This window comes from Dermacentor silvarum, chromosome 3, assembly GCF_013339745.2.
Source record: "Dermacentor silvarum isolate Dsil-2018 chromosome 3, BIME_Dsil_1.4, whole genome shotgun sequence".
Taxonomy (NCBI): Eukaryota; Metazoa; Arthropoda; class Arachnida; order Ixodida; family Ixodidae; genus Dermacentor; species Dermacentor silvarum.
Window position 1 is genome coordinate 54,132,266 of NC_051156.1, and position 18,766 is coordinate 54,151,031.

The window sequence follows — 18,766 nt, forward strand, 5'->3', positions numbered from 1 at the left end:
TCTTAGTCAATTTCCGTCTCATTTGGTTATTTATGCGGACGCATCACAAAATTTAGAGAAGGCTGGTGTTGGCATCTTTTCGAATGAACTCAACTGGTCTTTTGCTCTCCGTCTCGCTGATTACACTCCAATATTTCTTGCAGAATTTCTGGCAGTTATTCTTGCATCTGAAAATTGGGTCCACAGATTTCTAAGGTAATAGTTGTTACAGATGCGTTTTCGGTCTGTACACATTTAACTTCCAATAATCAGTCATACCCACTGAGTATACTTTCGACTCTTGCCCCAGAAAACTTATCTGAAGTCCGCTTTGTCTGGGTCCCCGGACATAGTGGAATCTTTTTAAATGAATCAGCTGACTCGCTCGCTTCGACATCACTAAATGGTCCGCTCATAAATATTCTTCCTGATTTCTCTTTTATAACAGGAGCTAGATTTAAACGCCTTTTATTGCTGAATTGCCATGACTCGTCCATACTTTCTTCAGACGATTTTCATCATTTAAAATTTTGGTGGAACACGAGCAAGTGCCTTTCACGCCAATGTGAGGTGACGCTGTCAACTTTGCGCTGCGGAGTTCCCCGCCTAAGTTTTTATCTTCATAGATCTGGTTTATCAATGACTGACCTCTGCTCGTTTTGTAATCAACCGGAGACTATTGACCATTTCTTTCTTTCTTGCCACCGCTTCTCCTCCCTCCGTAGAATGTTTCTGATATTTCGAAGCAGTAATCTGGGTTTGGCACTTACAACGCCAAACATTTTGTCTTTTGGGGCCTGTCAATTAGGCACAAGTCAGGGTTCGATGATCACTGCTGTACACAAATTTATTGAAGCATCCAGAAGGTTACGCTGCTAGGGTACCGACCGTGGCACATGTTATTTTATGTTTATTTTTGTAGTTAGTTTTCTCTGAATTTTTATTTAGTTAATTTATGTATAGGACATCTTAAAATCTGTGTTAAAGAGTTGCCAAAATCTTAATTTTGATTATTCACATTTACCCCTTTGTTTGTTGTTAGGTGTATGTTTTATTTTATCCATTGTGGCCAATCCCCCTCGTGGGTACGAGCCATGTTTTGAGGCAGCAACAACAACAACAAGTCGGGCGCTAGAAAACGCGCGATTTTCAAATTTCGTGTGCGAGAACTTGGGCTCTCCAGAGAGCTCACGATGTGGCGGTTAGGCTCGGCCTACCCGTCCCCACGTGGGAGCGGCCTGCAGCTCTGCCCTAGGGCAGGGCTTCTGAGGACCAAGTGAATAAAGTTCTTTGTCTGTCTGTGTCTGCCAGAACGGTAAGGAGGCAAGTTGTTATTGGTTTACAATTAGCAACTGCGCAATAGATAGGGACGGAGAAAGGCGCCAGATGCGAAGCACGAGAAAATCGTCTCTTTTCCCCTCACGTGTTTTTTGTTCTGTTCTTAATTTCTGCGATGTGGATCTTGATTTTTTTTTGGCAGAACGCAACGCGCGGTGCCAAGGGAAGGTAGAATGTGTGGATTTACAAGACCCTCAATGTCCATAGTCACAGATTGAGAGGGGAGAGGCCAAGATACAATGCAAGAGCAAAAAATACAGGATTAGTTCGAAACATTCACAGAACAGGGAGTAAGAGAAAGTATTAGAAAAAGTGGTTATATTCAATAACAACCGGGAAAAAAAGCTTACATAATATGGAGTAATTAAATACAGAAATGGTGCACGTTACCAAAAAGGCAAGGTCCAAAAATAAGACAGCAGATAATTATACGGTTCGGTACCATAGATTATTTCATGTTAAATAGTGCGTTCTTAAAACAATTTGACCCAGTTGTTTACCATGGGGATCATATGAAGGTTGAACGTCCAAACAAGAGCAAAGTGATTGTCCGAATCTGTATATATCCATGATTTGACCCTTTGAGGGAAGCAGCCGTACATGTGGGGCAGCGTAAACGAGCAAATGATGACTCAGGTAAACTGCAGTCCACTTTAAGACAGCTCAGTTTAATCGTGTGGTTAAAAGATGATGTCGCTGTGGCTTATTTCAAATCCTCAATGGTACCAGTGCCGAATATGTATTTCTTTTAGTCGAGAGGCGAATGCGGAATATGTGTTGGATGTTGTTTCAGTTTTCGCTGTGTACCTGATATTTCAGAGTGGAAGAAAGCAACATTTATGAGTGAAAGAGGCAGGCGTTTTTCCCCATTATGGATTCAGGCCTATATTCGCTCAATTGCATGAGGAAATTCGCTCGATTGCGAATTTTAAATTTAAAAATATCAGAGCCCTTTCACTACTGTGAAGGTGGAAGCCAGCGAAGCTGTGACTATGGTGGGTCTGCTGTAGTCAATATTGCCCTCATTATGGGAATGGGCGTATCGTCGTTGGGCATCACCCAACTAAACATGTTTATTATGCACGTTTCGGTGTTTTTCGTAGGCGTTGCAGGGGTAACGTGCACAGTTGCGATCACCGTACGTCAAAGCGTTTTATTAAAGACGGCTACGCCAATCGCGGTGCACACACCAGAGCTAACGCGCTCACGTGGTCGCCAGGTTGTCCTACGTCACGTAATAAAGAAGCAAATGTAAGATCCGGCGAAAACCGCGGTATAACGCACACTTTGTTACAATCCTACGTTTGAAAACACCGCCAAGTTTTGATTTCAACTCCATGAAGTGGCGCCGAGGCGGAGGGACGCTTGGAAGTTTTAACCTACCACCCCGTTTCAAAGGGGACGCTGTAGCACCCATCCATCCATCCTTCCACCAAAGAAGGAACGCCGCCGGCCTAGCCTCGCTAGCCTCCCAGCAGGGATCAACTCTAGGCGGGCGTAGCATCCAGCATGCTTGCCGCGCTAGCCTCACAGCTGGGCCCAAGTCTATTGAGGGGGCAACGCGGCATAAAAGAAGGCCGACGGGCGCAAGGGAAGAGAATAGCGGGGGCTCTGCCGGCCTTCAGGGAGAAGGGGCGTGCGATCAAAAAGACGACGACGCTTGAGCCAATGCTGATGATGAATTTTTTTTCTACATGCGGACACGATCCTGGGGAACCTAGCCCTTAATAGCTTTGCTGCGAAAATTGCAAATTGCGCCGTTACGAGGCAAAGGGAAGAGTGCGCCGAGGACCTAGCTAGACAGAACTGAAACCAGGTGTGCGACCGGCTCCAGGGCACCTTGAGCAACGTCCAAGTATGTTGGACATTCCGTCGCCGATTCTATCCGGTGGCCGCCATCGTGAGCTGGCACCATCGGGAGTTTTCGCATCTGCCCTTGGTAAGCTGTGCCTTTGACGATGCAGTTGAATGAACGCAGGTTTCCTATGCATTTTAATTTGTACGTGGAGCGTACGGCTTGACTGAAAACAAGAGGAAACTTGTGCGCCCATTGCTTGGCCTTCGGGGTCATGGGGCGCTGCGCAGTAGCGACAGCGGAAAGCCGCGATAGCTGAACGGCAAGCGTAGCTGCTGCGTATTAAGATATGTTTTGCAGTGTTATGAAGTTGGACAGCGCTTAATAAAAACCGAGTGATTGCACATAACGTTCTTACCTGCTCGAAGATGCCGCTTGGGTAATTACGATATTGCCGGAATTCTGTAAGCAATATCGGTGCAGAGAAAGGCCGCAGACGCATGAGCACTTAATGGCGATATTGTAAGCAGCATAAATCAGCACGCACAAGTTCCATAAACAATAGAATGTTATGACAACTGTGTCGCTTGCATTTTCGCATTAGCATGCCTTATGACCATAGCATGCGTAGAACTGGGAGAAGGAATATAAACCATCTCGGAAACTTTCACCTGCACCCAGATAGGTCGTAGGAAAACTGGAATCTAAGCGTGTTATTATGTACTAGTGTTTCAAAACAAAGCTGCGCGAAAAACACGCGGCCGCGGAAAAGTTGCTCGTCTACTTCTTTTATACGTTCCCGTGTTTTGGGCGTTCTTTTGTCCTTAAGTACGTAATAAAAGCGAATATTAAGTCAACGTGGACTGTTAAAATATAGCTCCACAAACCTCACAGCGCTTGTTTAACTCTTGCCAATTAAAAGCTTAGTTTAAGAGAAAATCGAGTCTAAAGATTCTGCATACCTCTAGCTGGATGGATGGATGGATGCTAGAGCGTGTACTTTTGAAACGGGCCGGTGGGTTGCGCCACTAAGTTTTTGTTCTTATTTTGCCTAATGTCTTACGTCTGTTTCTTTTTATTACGATATCAATTATATGGACGCTCCAGGCGGATTTTTGCCATCGTCGTCGTCGCCGTGAGGTTCCGTATAAAGTCCAAAGGCGATAAAATTGCTGCCGTGCCGTATATGCTGTATGTGGTAGTAAGTGCATCCAAGCGTGAGCCGGTGATCGCGGCTCAATCGCGCGCACGCAATGGAAGGAAACGAGAAGGAAACATGACGTCTTGCGTTGCGTCCAAGGCTCCGAGGGGAGGGGGGTTCTACTCGGGGCGGCCCGGGCTGCCGCTGTACCTTGAAAGCCATCTGCGACGGAGACAAAGTCCGCCCTGCGCTGGGTTTCCGCTGGTTAGATTGCGTTGACGCGAGTCAGATGTGTCCATGGCTAGCTTGTGCGCGCGTTACACCATGCTTGTGAATTTAGTTAGGATGCCTATGATTGCAAGTTCATACCACCAATAAAACTACTATCCTTACTTCGTATAGCTGTCCACTAATTTGCTATCGCAATAGATGCTTCGCCTTTCGGACGAAACTGCGACATTTTTTAATACACGAAAACAATTTGCGGCATAAAACTCTCTCAACCCCTATTGCAAACTTTTTTTAATATGCCTGCCGTTGTTAGTGACCTCCCTACTTTTCTGCCACCAAACCTCCACTCGCCTTTTACTAATCTCTGTTGCGATATCCAAATCCCCAGCCCCCAAGCGGGGAGTCGTGACATTGCTTGCACCAGCATTGCCCTTTACTACAGTCGGTGACTAAAACAGCGCCCGGCAAATGGCGGTACGGTTTCTTGCGCGAAACGCAATAGCGCGGCCAGAAACCAAGCCAAGACAAGCGGACAGTGCGAACAGGAAGGTAAAGCATGCGCCGAATCATAAACATGATCTTCGACGCTCGTCGCGATGGGCCTCGTCCTCCGCGACTTGCAGTTGGTACGAGTTTGGTGATCCAGCTAAACGAGCGAAGCACTTCGCGATAAGGAAACTACTTAAACGCGAAAGCGTGGGTGGCACAGAGTGGAGCGCAAAAGAAACCTTATGACTGCCCGGGTCCTCGTCAAGGGTAACTTTAAAAAGCTATCTTAGTGCGATGACAATTATACGAACACTCCAGACGAATTTCCGATGTGGCCGTCGCCGTGATGTTCCGCAGGAAGGCCAAGATCAGTGGTAGAGCGTTCGACAGCAGATCGAGAGGTCCCCGATTCAAGCCCGGGTGCCCCCTTTATTATTTTTTTATTTACAATATTTTTGTGTCTGAAGCTCATAGGAACGTGCCTTCTCTCCACCTCGGACGTCGGGGGCATAGCTCAGTCATTCTGCTTCCGGCCACCGAGCTGAATGGTCGTAGAATCATGGCCTCTTCCGGGGCAGCGACAGCAGTCACTTTTGACTGCAGTGAAAGGACCAACGACGACGATAAGGAATACCCGTTTATTCTGCCTCAGTTGCCAAAAGGACGAGTGGCGATTAATACCGTGTGTTTGCACGGTGATGTGCGTGCCAGACCCTACTAGGTCGAGGATTTTAGGGACGCCCTGCTGCCAACGGGCTTGTTGCTCGAGGTGGTATGCATAAGGGCGTAGCAGATAAACCACGTCTGTGCGGTGACCCTCACGCATGCGACCGCCACGAAACGGCTGATAGCCCACAAGGAACTGCAGGTGAAGGGACTACAGTGCGTTATCGTCGACCCGCAGGCCCAGCAGGTGAAGCTAAGGCTTCACTGGCTACTGTACGGCGTGGCCGACGAGGACGTCCGGACGGCATTCGCGGCTTTCAGCAAGGTGGAGGAGGTAAGCCGGGAGAGGTGACGCGTCTAAGGCATGGGGGACAAGACGTCAACCACCAGGACCATGCTGCTCAAGCTGAAGAGCGGCGTCAAAGTAGAGGACCTTCCTTATCAGGTCCGCGTCGACGGAGAGTTGGCCTTGGTGGTCGTTCGCGGCAGGCCCATGCAGTGCTTGCGCTGCCAAAGCACGGCACACGTCCGCCGTGAATGTAAAGTCCCCCGCTGTTCACGGTGCAGACGTTTCGGCCACGTCGACGCTGACTGCGTGAAATCGTACGCCGCCGTTACAGGCCCAGCTGCGACTGACGTTGCGGCAGAGCACGTCGTGGACGCGGTGGAGGTGGAGGACGCTGCCAAAGGAGCCGGAGACCCGTGCCACTAGCGACAAGCAGTGCTTCATTGGCCGTGAACGCAGGCGTCCAGGTGGTGGAGGCTGCTGCGAAGCCGAGTGTGTCGGCACAAGTCGCGACTGCAGAGGATCAGGCGACGGGGCGCGTTAGTGAAGACGCACCCTTTGACGACACGGCGGCAATGGAACAAGACGAGGGCGTCAACCACGGCGACCGGGCTACGACTCCCGCTCCAGTCAAGCGCCCCCCCGACGAGACAAAGGACCTAGACGAGGGTGCAACGAGTTCAAGCGAGGGGCCGCCGACAAAGACGCCTCTTGGAAGGCGATTGGGCTTCAAGCCAAAGCCCAACATCCCGCCGGAGAGAACGCCTGGCGACAAAAGCGCCTCCCACGAACAACGCCGGCAAGCCGGAAGGTCCCGGAGTCGGCTAGCCGAGGGCTAGTCGTGAAAGGTAAGCACCATGCTCCGGGCCTACCTCATTCTTTAGTACAGCATGGCACCTGACCGTCTCTCAGTATTGCCACACTAAACGTGCGAGGCTTGGCGGCTAGCCGTAGGCAAAGTCAAGTCCTACGGTTGGTCACTGACCACGACATAGACGTTTTAGCTGTCCAGGAGACCAATGTACACGGGGAGGAGGAGACCGGGAGCATGGTGCGGCGTTTCACGTCTAGATATTATGCGGTCGTGAGCCACGCGGTAGGGACGTCCAGTGGATGTGTCCTGTTGGTTAAAAGTTACGAGACCTGGTTGTTCAAAGTGTGTTTTCATGTCAGTCAGTCAGGAAGGATTGTTATTTGCGATTTTGTTTATTGTGAAGTTGAATTCCGAGTATATGCATATATGCGCCGAATGGTGTAGAAGAACGTGCATTATTTTTTTTCCAATATTTTTCAGTATATTAGCAGTGAAAGTGCATGCTTTTGTTGGGGGATTTTCAACTGTGTTTTGAGTGCTCGGGATAGATCGAATAATGCTGGTATCCGCGATAAAAGCAGTCATATATTGTCTAGGCTGATTAGTGAAAGTGAACTAGACGATGTATGTGAGTGTCTGGAGGGGGAGCGGGAAGTGATGTATACGCGATTTCAAGGCAGTAGCCATGCGCGGTTAGACCGCTTGTACATGTCACAGGACATGATTCCAAAGTGCCACAGTTATTCTGTTGCACCTGTGTCGTTCTCCGATCACTGCTTGGTGATGTGTACCATAGGAATGAAGAAGAAGAGTCAATCTTTCAACTGGGACCAATGGAAAATGAATGCCTTACTACTAAAAGACGCGCCATTTGTAGACGCAATTCATGAGGCCGTTATGGAATTAAGCGATGAATGTATTGAAACAATAGCAGAGAAATGGGAATGGTTCAAACAGAAGGTAAAAATGAAAGCAATAGAAAGATCGAGCTGCTTAAAGTGTGAGAGGGAAATGAAAGAACGAGACTTACGAAAGATACTTAATCAGCTGACAGCGCTGGAGTGCGAAGAGCCAGAGGCGTATAAGGAAGATATGCGAACCATTAAAGAAAAAATGAACAGTTGGACAAAGCACGCTATCAAGGTGCGATTGTGCGCGCAAGAGCAAACGCATTAGTAGCGGGGGAGACGCCCACCAAAAGGGCGCTTGGACTTGAAAAAGCTCATGGTCGACGTAATCATGTCGATAAGATCTCGTGGAACGGCACGCTTGTCGACGATAATAAGAGCATAGGCCGAGCGTTTTTGAGACTATTACCAGTCACTGTTTGCATATCAAGAAGCCAATGTAGATGAGTTCAAAAAGGTTTTTCTCAGTCGCATGCCGCGATTGAGTGACGACACGAAGGACCTATTAGAAGGGAATATAAGAGAACACGAAGTCGAAAAAGCAATAAATGATTTGAACAATGGCAAATCACCCGGACCTGACGGTCTCAGCGCATGTTTTTATAAAGCCTTCAAGAAAGAACTGTCGCCCCTGCTAACAGACCTGTTTAACGCTGCGTATGTGAACAAAGCTTTGCCGCCTTCTTTTGGTAAAGCGCATACCATCTTGATACCTAAGAGTGACAAAGCGGAGAAACTTAGGCTCGTGACATCTTATAGGCCGATATCTTTAACCAATGTCGACTATAAGATTTTCATGAAGGTTTTGGCAGCCAGACTTCAAAGCGTCATCAAAGAAATAGTCGCAGACCACCAAATGTGTGGGATCAGGGGAGGTCAATTTTTCGAATATTCACGCGATGCGGTGCGTGCTCGAGTGCTGTGACATCACTTACGACGGCGTCGCAGTGCTCCAGCTTGACCTCGAGAAAGCGTTTGACTGTGTGTCTCATGATATTTTGTTTGCCATTCTGGATCACGTTAATGTAGGTGCCATCATCACTGAGGGAGTGGCGTTGGCGTATCAGAACTGCACAACACGCTTAATTGTGAATAAATCATTGGGGGCCCCCATTAACGTCATGCGTTCTGTGCGTCAAGGCTGCCCCCTCAGTCCTCTTTTGTTTGCAATTTATATAGAAACGATGTGTTTGGCAATAATTGAGAATGAGCAAATACGAGGTTATAGCTTGGCAGCCACAGAAGTCAAGCTCCTGGCATATGCAGATGATATAGCCGTGTGTTGTACAAACAGAGAAAGTGTAACAGAAACGATACGCGTTGTGAAACAGTATTGTGATGTGACGGGCAGTAAAGTGAACTGGGGTAAGTCCCTAGGTTTGTGGCACGGAGAGTGGTCTTCGGCCCCGGACAACTTTGCGAATGTGAGCTGGGTGAAAATCCCTACCAAGTATCTCGGTGTTCCCATGGACAGTTACAAACATAGCGAGGGATACTGGACGAACCAAATAAAAGAAACAAGAGAAAAAGCAGACAGGTGGAAAGGCATCAACCTGTCCATTTTCGCAAGGGCAACTGTATGTAATATGTTTTTCATTACGAAGTTGTGGTACGTCATGCAGACGTTGTTTTGTTCAAGGGTAAACGTGCAAAGGTTGCACAGAGTGTTCGCCGTTTTTATCTGGGACTCCAACTGGGAAAGATGTAGCCGAACAAACCTGTTCAGGCGGGTGAAGGAAGGGGGGCTGGGCTTGGCGCATCTTTTTGTACGACAGCTTGTCAATAGATTTTTGTTTTTTCGGGATGTGCGCGATCCATTTCTGCGTACGGTATTACAGCTCAGGTTAAGAGCCGCTTTGCCGGCACTCATTGTTAGTACCAACAGTATGCCAGGAACGATTCGCGGCTATCTAAAGAAGTTGTTGATAGTGTGCGCTTTCTTTCTGTGCGTTTTTCTTTCGATTATTTATCTGAGCGTGAAAAGAAAGACGTTATATAGAGATGTATGCGATATTGTATTCCCAGTGCCATTGTACAGAGCGGTATACAGTGGAGGACCAGGACAGGATGTCCTTAAACGGGTGAAAAGAATGGAGGTGCCTACTGGGGTAAAAACATTCTTTTTAGGCTACCATCAGGAACACTGTCAGTGAAGACATTCATGGAAGAACGTGGCTTCCTTGTACCATGGGGCTCATCACTTGCTTGATCTGCAAGCAACCTGAAACAGTAGATCATGTGTTCTTGCATTGCTGGGAAGGGGTCTACTTCTGGGACGTCCTAAAACGGACAATCAAGAAGGAGTTTCCGTTGAGTCCGCATGGGATCAGGTACCTAGCGATAACGAATGAGGACGGAGTACCATACGATTTAATAATGCTCCATGGCCTCCACTGTTTATGGCGGGCGAGGATGGCTGGGTACCATTGCGACCCAGACGCTAGGCCGGCTCGCTATTTATTTTCGAGAGAGTATGTCTCGCGTTATTGCAATAAAGAAAACACAAGATTGTGTACCCGATTGGCTGTCGAGGATAGAACCTCTGACAGCTTAAAAGAATTTTAGATTAGACAACGCCAGTCCATGTAGGACATGTGGCTTTTCATGTTTTTCCATATGTTTTGTAGTTGTGTTCTTTTTGAGATTTTTTCTATACCGTTCTGTACATTGTCAAAGACCGGCAATAAATAAAAAATGGGCAGAGTAGGCTCAGTGGTAGAGCATTCGACTGCAGGCCCATAACGAGAGGTCCCCGGTGGATCGAAACCCGGGTGCCCCCTTTGTCAGTTTTTTGTATTTGCAATTCTCACATTTTACAGAAATGTTCTGAAGCTCATAGGAACGTGCCTTCTCTCCATCTCCGGACGTCGGGGGCAATAGCTCAGTGGTAGATCGCATTCGACTGCAGATCGAGAGGTCCCGGTCCTCAAACGGGTGCCCCCTTTAAGAAGCTTAAATCGTTTTTATTTGCAATATTTTCGTGTCTGAAGCTCCGGAACGTGCCTTCTCTACTTCTCGGACGTCGGGGGCATAGCTCAGAGGGGTATTCTGCTTCCGGCCACCGAGCGTGACGGACGTACGATGACGGGCTCCGTAGGAGCGGCTTCAGCGGCCCAGAGCGGCCGCGGTAACAGGAGTGTCGTTGCGGACAACGAGTACCAAGTTGTTTTGCCGAGTTTGCCAACAGGGCGTTTTGTTGTGAACACAGTTTTTTTACATTGTGATATCAGGGCCCGCCCATACCGGGTGGAAGATTTCCGCGATGCGCTCGCCCCGTTATCGCTCCTGCCGGAAGTGGTGGCTCTCGGGGCCTACCGTATGAGCCATGTTTGGGCCGTGACCTTCAATAACAACGAAGCGGTGAAGAAGATCGTCAGTGTTGGTGAGCTACAGGTCAAGAAGGGCCGATGCCTCGTCATTGACCCCGCCAACCAGGATGTACGCTTAAAGTGCATTGGCTGCTGCACACCGTTCCTGACGAGGACGTGCGTCTTGCCTTCGCGCCGTTTGGAAAGGTCACGGACGTCGCCCGCGACCGGTGGCGGGTGCATGGCGTGGCTGATAAGAACTCTACTACAAGACTGGTTACGCTCAAGTTGAAGCCGGGCGTAATGCTGGACGACCTCCCACACCAGGTGAGCGTCGCCGGTGAGCTGGCTCTCGTGGTTGTGCCGGGCAGGGCCCCTCTCTGCCTACGCTGCCGCGGAACGGGCCATATTCGTCGCGACTGCCGCATACCGCGGTGTGGTGCGTGCCGACGCTTCGGTCACGAAGAGAGTCAGTGCGAGCGGACGTACGCAAGCGTGACCGGACCCGTGAGCAACGACGACAACTCCGCCCTACTCATGGACGAGGCGGATATGGAAGACACATCGACCACGGCTAAGGAAGCAGCTGGCGAGGTGGCAGAGTCGGAGGCACGACCTCAGAAACAGGGGCAACATGTCGATGAAGCCGTCGCCACTGAACAGCAAGAGCAAGTGGAGGGCACTGTAGCCATGCCGAACCGTGAGGAAGAGAGCCCACCTGACCCGGGAGCGGCCTCCACCCCCCCTGAACATGAAGACATGGACACCCATACCGGGCTTGCCAACTTGCAGGCGGGGAAACGTCCGCGCGACCAGACCAATAGCCTGGCTACGACGCAGGACAGCAGCGGCGGAGACGAGCCACCGCCCAAAGCGCCAGGTATGAGGAGACCAACCTTGAAGCTGCGGCCGAACATTACGGCCGATCCACGGCAGGCGGGTAAACCGCCTCCGTAGTTCTGTACTGTGTTTTGCTTGAGGCGGGTTGGGGGGTTCGTGAGTGCAATGGCCGTCACCCTGAGCGCTATTCTCTTGGATATGTGTCAGGAACGAGGGCCCGAGTTGCATGTGAGTGTTGTTTTCGAGAGGTCGGGTTGGTGTTCCCTTTTGTGGCATTCGACGCGGTTATCGGCGCGTCATTATCAACACTCGTCCCTGCGTAACTGTGATGGGCACCATTCTACCGTGTAGTCATGGCAGCTAATATCGAAGGAGCGCTACGTGTAGCCACGTTAAATGTACGAGGGCTCGGTGCAAGAAGGCGGCAATGTCAGCTAAGTCGCCTACTCTTAGATAATGACTTGCATCTTGTGGGAATCCAAGAAACCAAAATAGAGAGCCAAGAGCTAACCGACAGAATGGTGTCCAATTTTCGTGCGCACTTCGACGTGTGTGTTTCTCACGCTGTTGGTGGATCAGGTGGTTGCGCTATATTCATTCGAAGAAACTTTGGCATTTGTGTGCAGTCAGTGTTTTCGTGTGAAAGTGGGCGCCTTTTAGTGGCTGATTTTTGTTTTTGCGATAAGGATTTCCGTGTCATTTGTGTCTACGCACCGAATATTCAAACAGACCGGCGATCCTTCTTTGAGCGTCTTGAAGAGTACGTAAACTGTGACAAGGTGGTAATACTGCTGGGCGATTTTAACTGTGTATGCACTGCTGACGATCGCGCAAAATGTTCACACGTTCGCGATAAGGAGTGCTGAATTGCTAAATGCAGTGGTGCACGATTACGACTTGGAAGATATCGGTAGTGTCTTCGCCAGCGGTACTCACCCGCAGTTTACGCACTTCCAGCGTGATAGCCACGCTCGGCTAGATAGATTATATGTGTCAGCCGAATTGGTGCCCTTGTGTAGTGAATATGATGTGCAACCCATTGCATATAGCGATCACTGCTTGGTAACTGCCACCTTTGGGAAAAGACAGATCAAACACACCTTTAACTGGGACCTCTGGAAATTGAACGCGCAGTTGCTGGATGACGATGCTTTCGTTGATGCTGTTGCGAAGGAACTAGAAAGCCTGATTTCAGTCGAATTAGCAAGCTTCGCCATTAAATGGGAAGAATTTAAACAGAAAGTAAAAACAATGGCTATTGAAAGAAGCAGTGTCCTTCGGCATAACCTGAAACAGGCAGAAACGAACCTTCGCCAGCAACTGCAATTTTTCATCAGCATGGAAAGTGTCCAGCCTGGTGTGTATGTTAACGAAATAAAGGAAGTGAAAGCCGAACTCGAAAGGATAGACTCTGAGAAATACAAAGCCGCCGTTGTGCGATCAAGGTCTGAGAAGCTGTGGGCGGGAGAAGCGCCAACAAAACGAGCTCTCTCAGACGAGAAAAGGTACGCATGTCGGAAGGAAATCCGCCAGCTAGCTAAAGGCAATGACATCACGTCCGACAAAAACGACATCAAACAAGGGATCGTCGATCACTTCAAAGCCTTCTTAGGTCAACCACGCGAACCTAAAGATGGCTACCAGACGGAATTCCTTCATTGATGCCAAAGCTCGATGAAGAAGTTAAGGCACGGCTAGAACATCCCATTACCCTGAGTGAGATAGAGTGCGCAATAGACGAGTTGGCGCCCGGTAAAGCACCTGGGCCTGATGGCTTAGGGGCTACTTTCTATAAAACGTTTAAGTCAGCGCTGGCTCATGTCCTCCATCTAGTTATCAGCGAAGCGTATGACCGAAAAAGATTGCCCTTGTCTTTCACAACCTCGCATATCGTGCTAATCCCGAAGAGTGATGACGAAAAGAAACGTTTGTTGCCAGGCTCATATCGCCCGATAACTCTAGCCAACGTTGACTACAAATATTCACGAAAGTTTTAGCGAAACGACTGCAAAGTGTCATCAAAACATTGGTAGGGCCTCACCAGACTTGTGGCATTAAAGGCCGCAGTATTACAACAAATGTACACGTGGTTCGAAGTGTGCTAGAGTGTTGCGACGCGATTGGCGATTACGTCGCGATGATGCAGATAGATTTGGCGAAAGCCTTCGACCTCGTCTCGCACAAGGCTCTACTATGCATACTCGAACATACGAACGTTGGCAGTGTCATAACGGAAGGCGTAACGATGGCGTACAAAGACTGCTCAACGCGAATCATTGTTAATGGGGAGCTCACCGATAGCTTTCGTGTGCTCTCGTCGGTGCGTCAAGGATGCCCGCTTTCGCCCCTTCTGTTTGCTGCTTATCTCGAGCCACTCTGTTTGGCCATTAAAAACAACGACCGCATAGCAGGCTATCGACTACAGGCAGCACACGTTAAAATATTGGCGTATGCAGACGACATCGCGATTCTCTGTACAAATAAAGCCAGCATTAAAGAGGCAACTACTGTAGTCGAAAAATTTTGCGTTTCAGCTGGAGCCCAGATAAATTGGGATAAAAGTTATGGCTTCTGGCATGGGAGTTGGAAGACACGCCGGAGACCTTTTCTCGATTGAATTGGTCAAGTTGCCTACACAGTACCTGGGGGTGCCTCTCGGAAGTTACCGTGAGGCCGAACCGTACTGGCTCGACCAAGCTTCGAGAGCAAAGGAAAAGGCTGACGGTTGGAGAGGAAAGCAATTGTCAATGTTTTCTAGAGCCACTGTTTGCAACCTCTTTTTAGTTTCTAAGATATGGTATGTTATGAATGTGTTGTGTGCTGCGCGGGTAAGCGTACAAAAAATTCACCGCATTTTCGCTACTTTCATTTGGGCCTCTACCTGGGAGAGGACGAGTCGAACAAACTTGTTTCTCCCGGTCAAGAAAGGTGGGCTTGGTCTGGTTCACTTGTTTTTGCGACAAATTGTGTCACGCTTTGTGTTTCTGCGGGATCAAAATGATCTCTTTCTTCGAACAATAGTACAAGTACGGCTGGGCAGACTTCTTCCGGGATTCGTTGTTTCGTCGGCTCAGAACATGCCGGGAACTGTGAAAGGATACCTGCGTGAAGTGGGATGTCATATAGGATGTTAAATGTGCGTTTCTCACAGCAGTATCTGTCCACCGTTACAAAGAAAAAATTGTACAGAGATCTTGTGGACACGATGCTCCCCGTACCTTTGTACCGTTCGCCACACCGTGGAGGCCCCGGACAGGACGTTCTAAAAAGAGTCAAGAAAATGCCAGTACGGCCATCAACTAAGTCTTTCTTTTTCAAATTACATACAAACACACTTCCCGTTAAGACCTGGCTTCATAGCAAGGGTATTTTCATCCCCTGGAACACCGACTGCTTTCTATGTAAAAAACCAGAAACAATAGAACATGTTTTCCTAGATTGCTGGGACCCTATCTTTCACTGGGACGTTCTGCAGAGAACGCTGAAGAAGCAGTTACCCCTGGACCCGTATGGGATACGCTTTTTGCCAATAGATACCTCAGAGCAAGTACCGTACGACCTCATTATGGTCCTGGGCCTCCACGCTATGTGGAAAACTCGCATGCAATTTGAACATGCAGACTTGGTTGTAATACCGGTGCGAGAACACTTCATTGAGAGTGTTGTTTACGTGAGAGACGCTTACAAATCACTGCCTGATCCACCACAATGGATGTATGTACTCGATGAACTGGTGTCACTGAAAAGATTTTAGTGCTGTGTTGGCCAAAGTGTGGCTGGCACGTTTTATCATTTGTAACATTTGATTTTGTACGTCGACGACGGCAATAAAGAAAAAGAAAAAAAAAGCAGAGTGGCGCAGTGGAAGCGTGCTGGGCCCATAACCCAGAGGTCCGTGGATCGAAACCACGCTCTGCTACATATATTTTATTTTTCTCACATTTTACAGAAATTTCTAATCAGCGCGTTATTTCATGTCCGCGTGCAATATTGTATGCCGTTAATCGCACACATGCACGACGCCTCCTTTCCGCGCTTTAAGAAGCTTGAATCGTTTATTACAAATGTGAGCGAATTTACACGCATTAACAGTAAAGCAGAGTGGCGCAGTGGAAGCGTGCTGGGCCCATAACATAGAGGTCCGTGGATCGAAACCACGCTCTGCTACATATATTTTTATTTTTCTCACATTTTACAGAAATTTCTAATCAGCGCGTTATTTCATGTCCGCGTGCAATATTGTATGCCGTTAATCGCACACATGCACGACGGCTCCTTTACGTGCTTTAAGAAGCTTAAATCGTTTATTACAAATGTGAGCGAATTTACACGCATTAACAGTAAAGCAAAGTGGCGCAGTGGAAGCGTGCTGGGCCCATAACCGAGAGGTCCGTGGATCGAAACCACGCTCTGCTACATATGTTTTTATTTTTCTCACATTCTACAGAAATTTCTAATCAGCGCGTTATCTCATGTCCGCGTGCAATGTTGTATGCCGTGAATGGCTCTCATGCCCGACGCCTCCTTTCCGCGCTGTAAGAAGCTTAAATCGTTTATTACAAATGTGAGCAAATTTACACGCATTAACGGTAAAGCAGAGTGGCGCAATGAAAGCGTGCTGCGCCCATAACGAAGACGTCCGTGGATCGAAACCACGCTCTCCTATATATATTTTTTATTTTTCTCACATTTAGACAAATTTCTAATCAGCGCGGTATTTCATGTCCGCGTGCAATATTGTATGCCGTGAATCGGACTCATGCACGACGCCTCTTTTCCGCGCTGTAAGAAGCTTAAATCGTTTATTACAAATGTGAGCAAATTTACACGCATAAACAGTAAAGCAGAGTGGCGCAGTGGAAGCGTGCTGGGCCATAACCTAGAGGTCCGTGGATCGAAACCACGCTATGCTACATATATTTTTATTTTTCTCACATTTTACAGAAATTTCTAATCAGCGCGTTATTTCATGTCCGCGTGCAATATTGTATGCCGTTAATCGCACACATGCACGACGCCTCCTTTCCGCGCTGTAAGAAGCTTAAATCGTTTATTAAAATGTGAGCAAATTTACACGCATTAACGGTAAAGCAGAGTGGCGCAATGAAAGCGTGCTGCGCCCATAACGAAGAGGTCCGTGGATCGAAACCACGCTCTCCTACATATATTTTTTATTTTTCTCACATTTTAGACAAATTTCTAATCAGCGCGGTATTTCATGTCCGCGTGCAATATTGTATGCCGTGAATCGGACTCATGCACGACGCCTCTTTTCCGCGCTGTAAGAAGCTTAAATCGTTTATTACAAATGTGAGCAAATTTACACGCATTAACAGTAAAGCAGAGTGGCGCAGTGGAAGCGTGCTGGGCCCATTACCTAGAGGTCCGTGGATCGAAACCACGCTCTGCTACATATATTTTTATTTTTCTCACATTTTACAGAAATTTCTAATCAGCGCGTTATTTCATGTCCGCGTGCAATATTGTATGCCGTTAATCGCACACATGCACGACGGCTCCTTTACGTGCTTTAAGAAGCTTAAATCGTTTATTACAAATGTAAGCAAATTTATGTGCAGTCGTAACAGTAAAGCAGAGTGGCGAGGGATTCCACTTCCGGCCGTCGAAGCGAACGGACGTGCGATGACGGGCTCCGCAGGAGCGGCTACAGCGGCTACTTCCAGCCGCGGAAACAGGAATTTTTCACAGGAAGGAGACTACGAGATGATTTTGCCGAATTTGCCAACAGGTCGTTTTGTTATTAATACAGTTTTTCTTCACGGGGACGTTCAAGCGCGACCTTACCGAGGAGAGGACTTTCGCGACGTGCTGGCTGGGTTGACACTGCTTCCTGAGGTTATCGCCTTAGGGGCGTATCGAATGAGCCATGTGTGGGCCGTAACTTTCAAGAGTGCAGAAGCCGTCAAGAAGATACTCGCTGCAAGTGAACTGAAGGTCAAAGGCCAACGCTGCGTCGTCATTGATCCTGGAAATCAAGATGTAAGAATGAAAGTTCACTGGCTACTACACAACATTCCAGACGACGACGTGCGCGTGGCTTTCCTGCCTTATGGAAGAGTGACGGAAAATCAGCAGAGAACGGTGGCGTGTTCACGGAATTGCTGACAAGGGGTCCACCACCCGGTTGGTGTCCCTGCGACTCAAAGCCGGCGTCAAGCTTGAAGACCTACCACACCAGGTGAACGTCGCAGGCGAACAAGCTTTGGTTGTCGTATCGGGTCGTGCACCAATGTGCCTTCGCTGTCATACGACGGGGCACATCCGCCGCGACTGCAGAGTTCCAAAATGCAGCGCATGCCGAAGATTCGGACATGAAGAAGGACAATGCCCTAAGACATACGCCAGCGTCACAGGGCCTTCGAGTGCTGAGGAACCATCCGAGCTCCTCATGGACGAAACCGACGCCGAGGAAGCTGCCAAGCCTTCAGGTGACGCCGCAACCGGAAAAATGGTAACATTGCCAGCCAGCAAATCTAAGCTGGAGGAAAGGCGTGAACCACCTGCGGGCGAGCCTCAAGACCAAGGTCCGGCAGTCGTAAAAGCTGCCACGTCAAAAGACACCTGCCAACCTACCAGCGAGGATACAAAGGTGGCGGAAAACCAAGAGACTTCTATGGAAGTCGTCGAAAGCGCCAGTGGACAGCCCATCAAGCGGCCATTAGAGGAAAGCGTCGAGGAAAAGGCGGACAAAAGAGGTGAAGGGACAGAACCACCGTTCAAGGAAATGACCACAAGGCGGACCTCAATGAAACCACGGCCGAATATTTCGGCCGAGCGACGGTCGGCGGACAAACCGCCGCATTGACGCTGAGTCTCCGCATGGGAATGTGTGGGTGGTCTTCGGGGGAGTTTTCGGGGACTACGGTCGGACTGAGTGCAAGTGTTGTGAAGCCTTGCGGATTGAAGAGGCCCATGGCGTACATTGCACCACATAAGAGGAGTGACTGCAA

The 18,766-nt window shown here is 48.8% G+C and overlaps 1 non-coding gene across 1 annotated transcript; it reads left to right on the forward strand.

Moving 5' to 3' along the window:
• Window positions 1-15,642: 15,642 nt before the first annotated feature.
• On the forward strand, window positions 15,643-15,714 carry Trnam-cau (transfer RNA methionine (anticodon CAU)). Its single transcript has one exon. It is a non-coding gene; the product is annotated as a tRNA-Met (tRNA).
• Window positions 15,715-18,766: the final 3,052 nt, after the last annotated feature.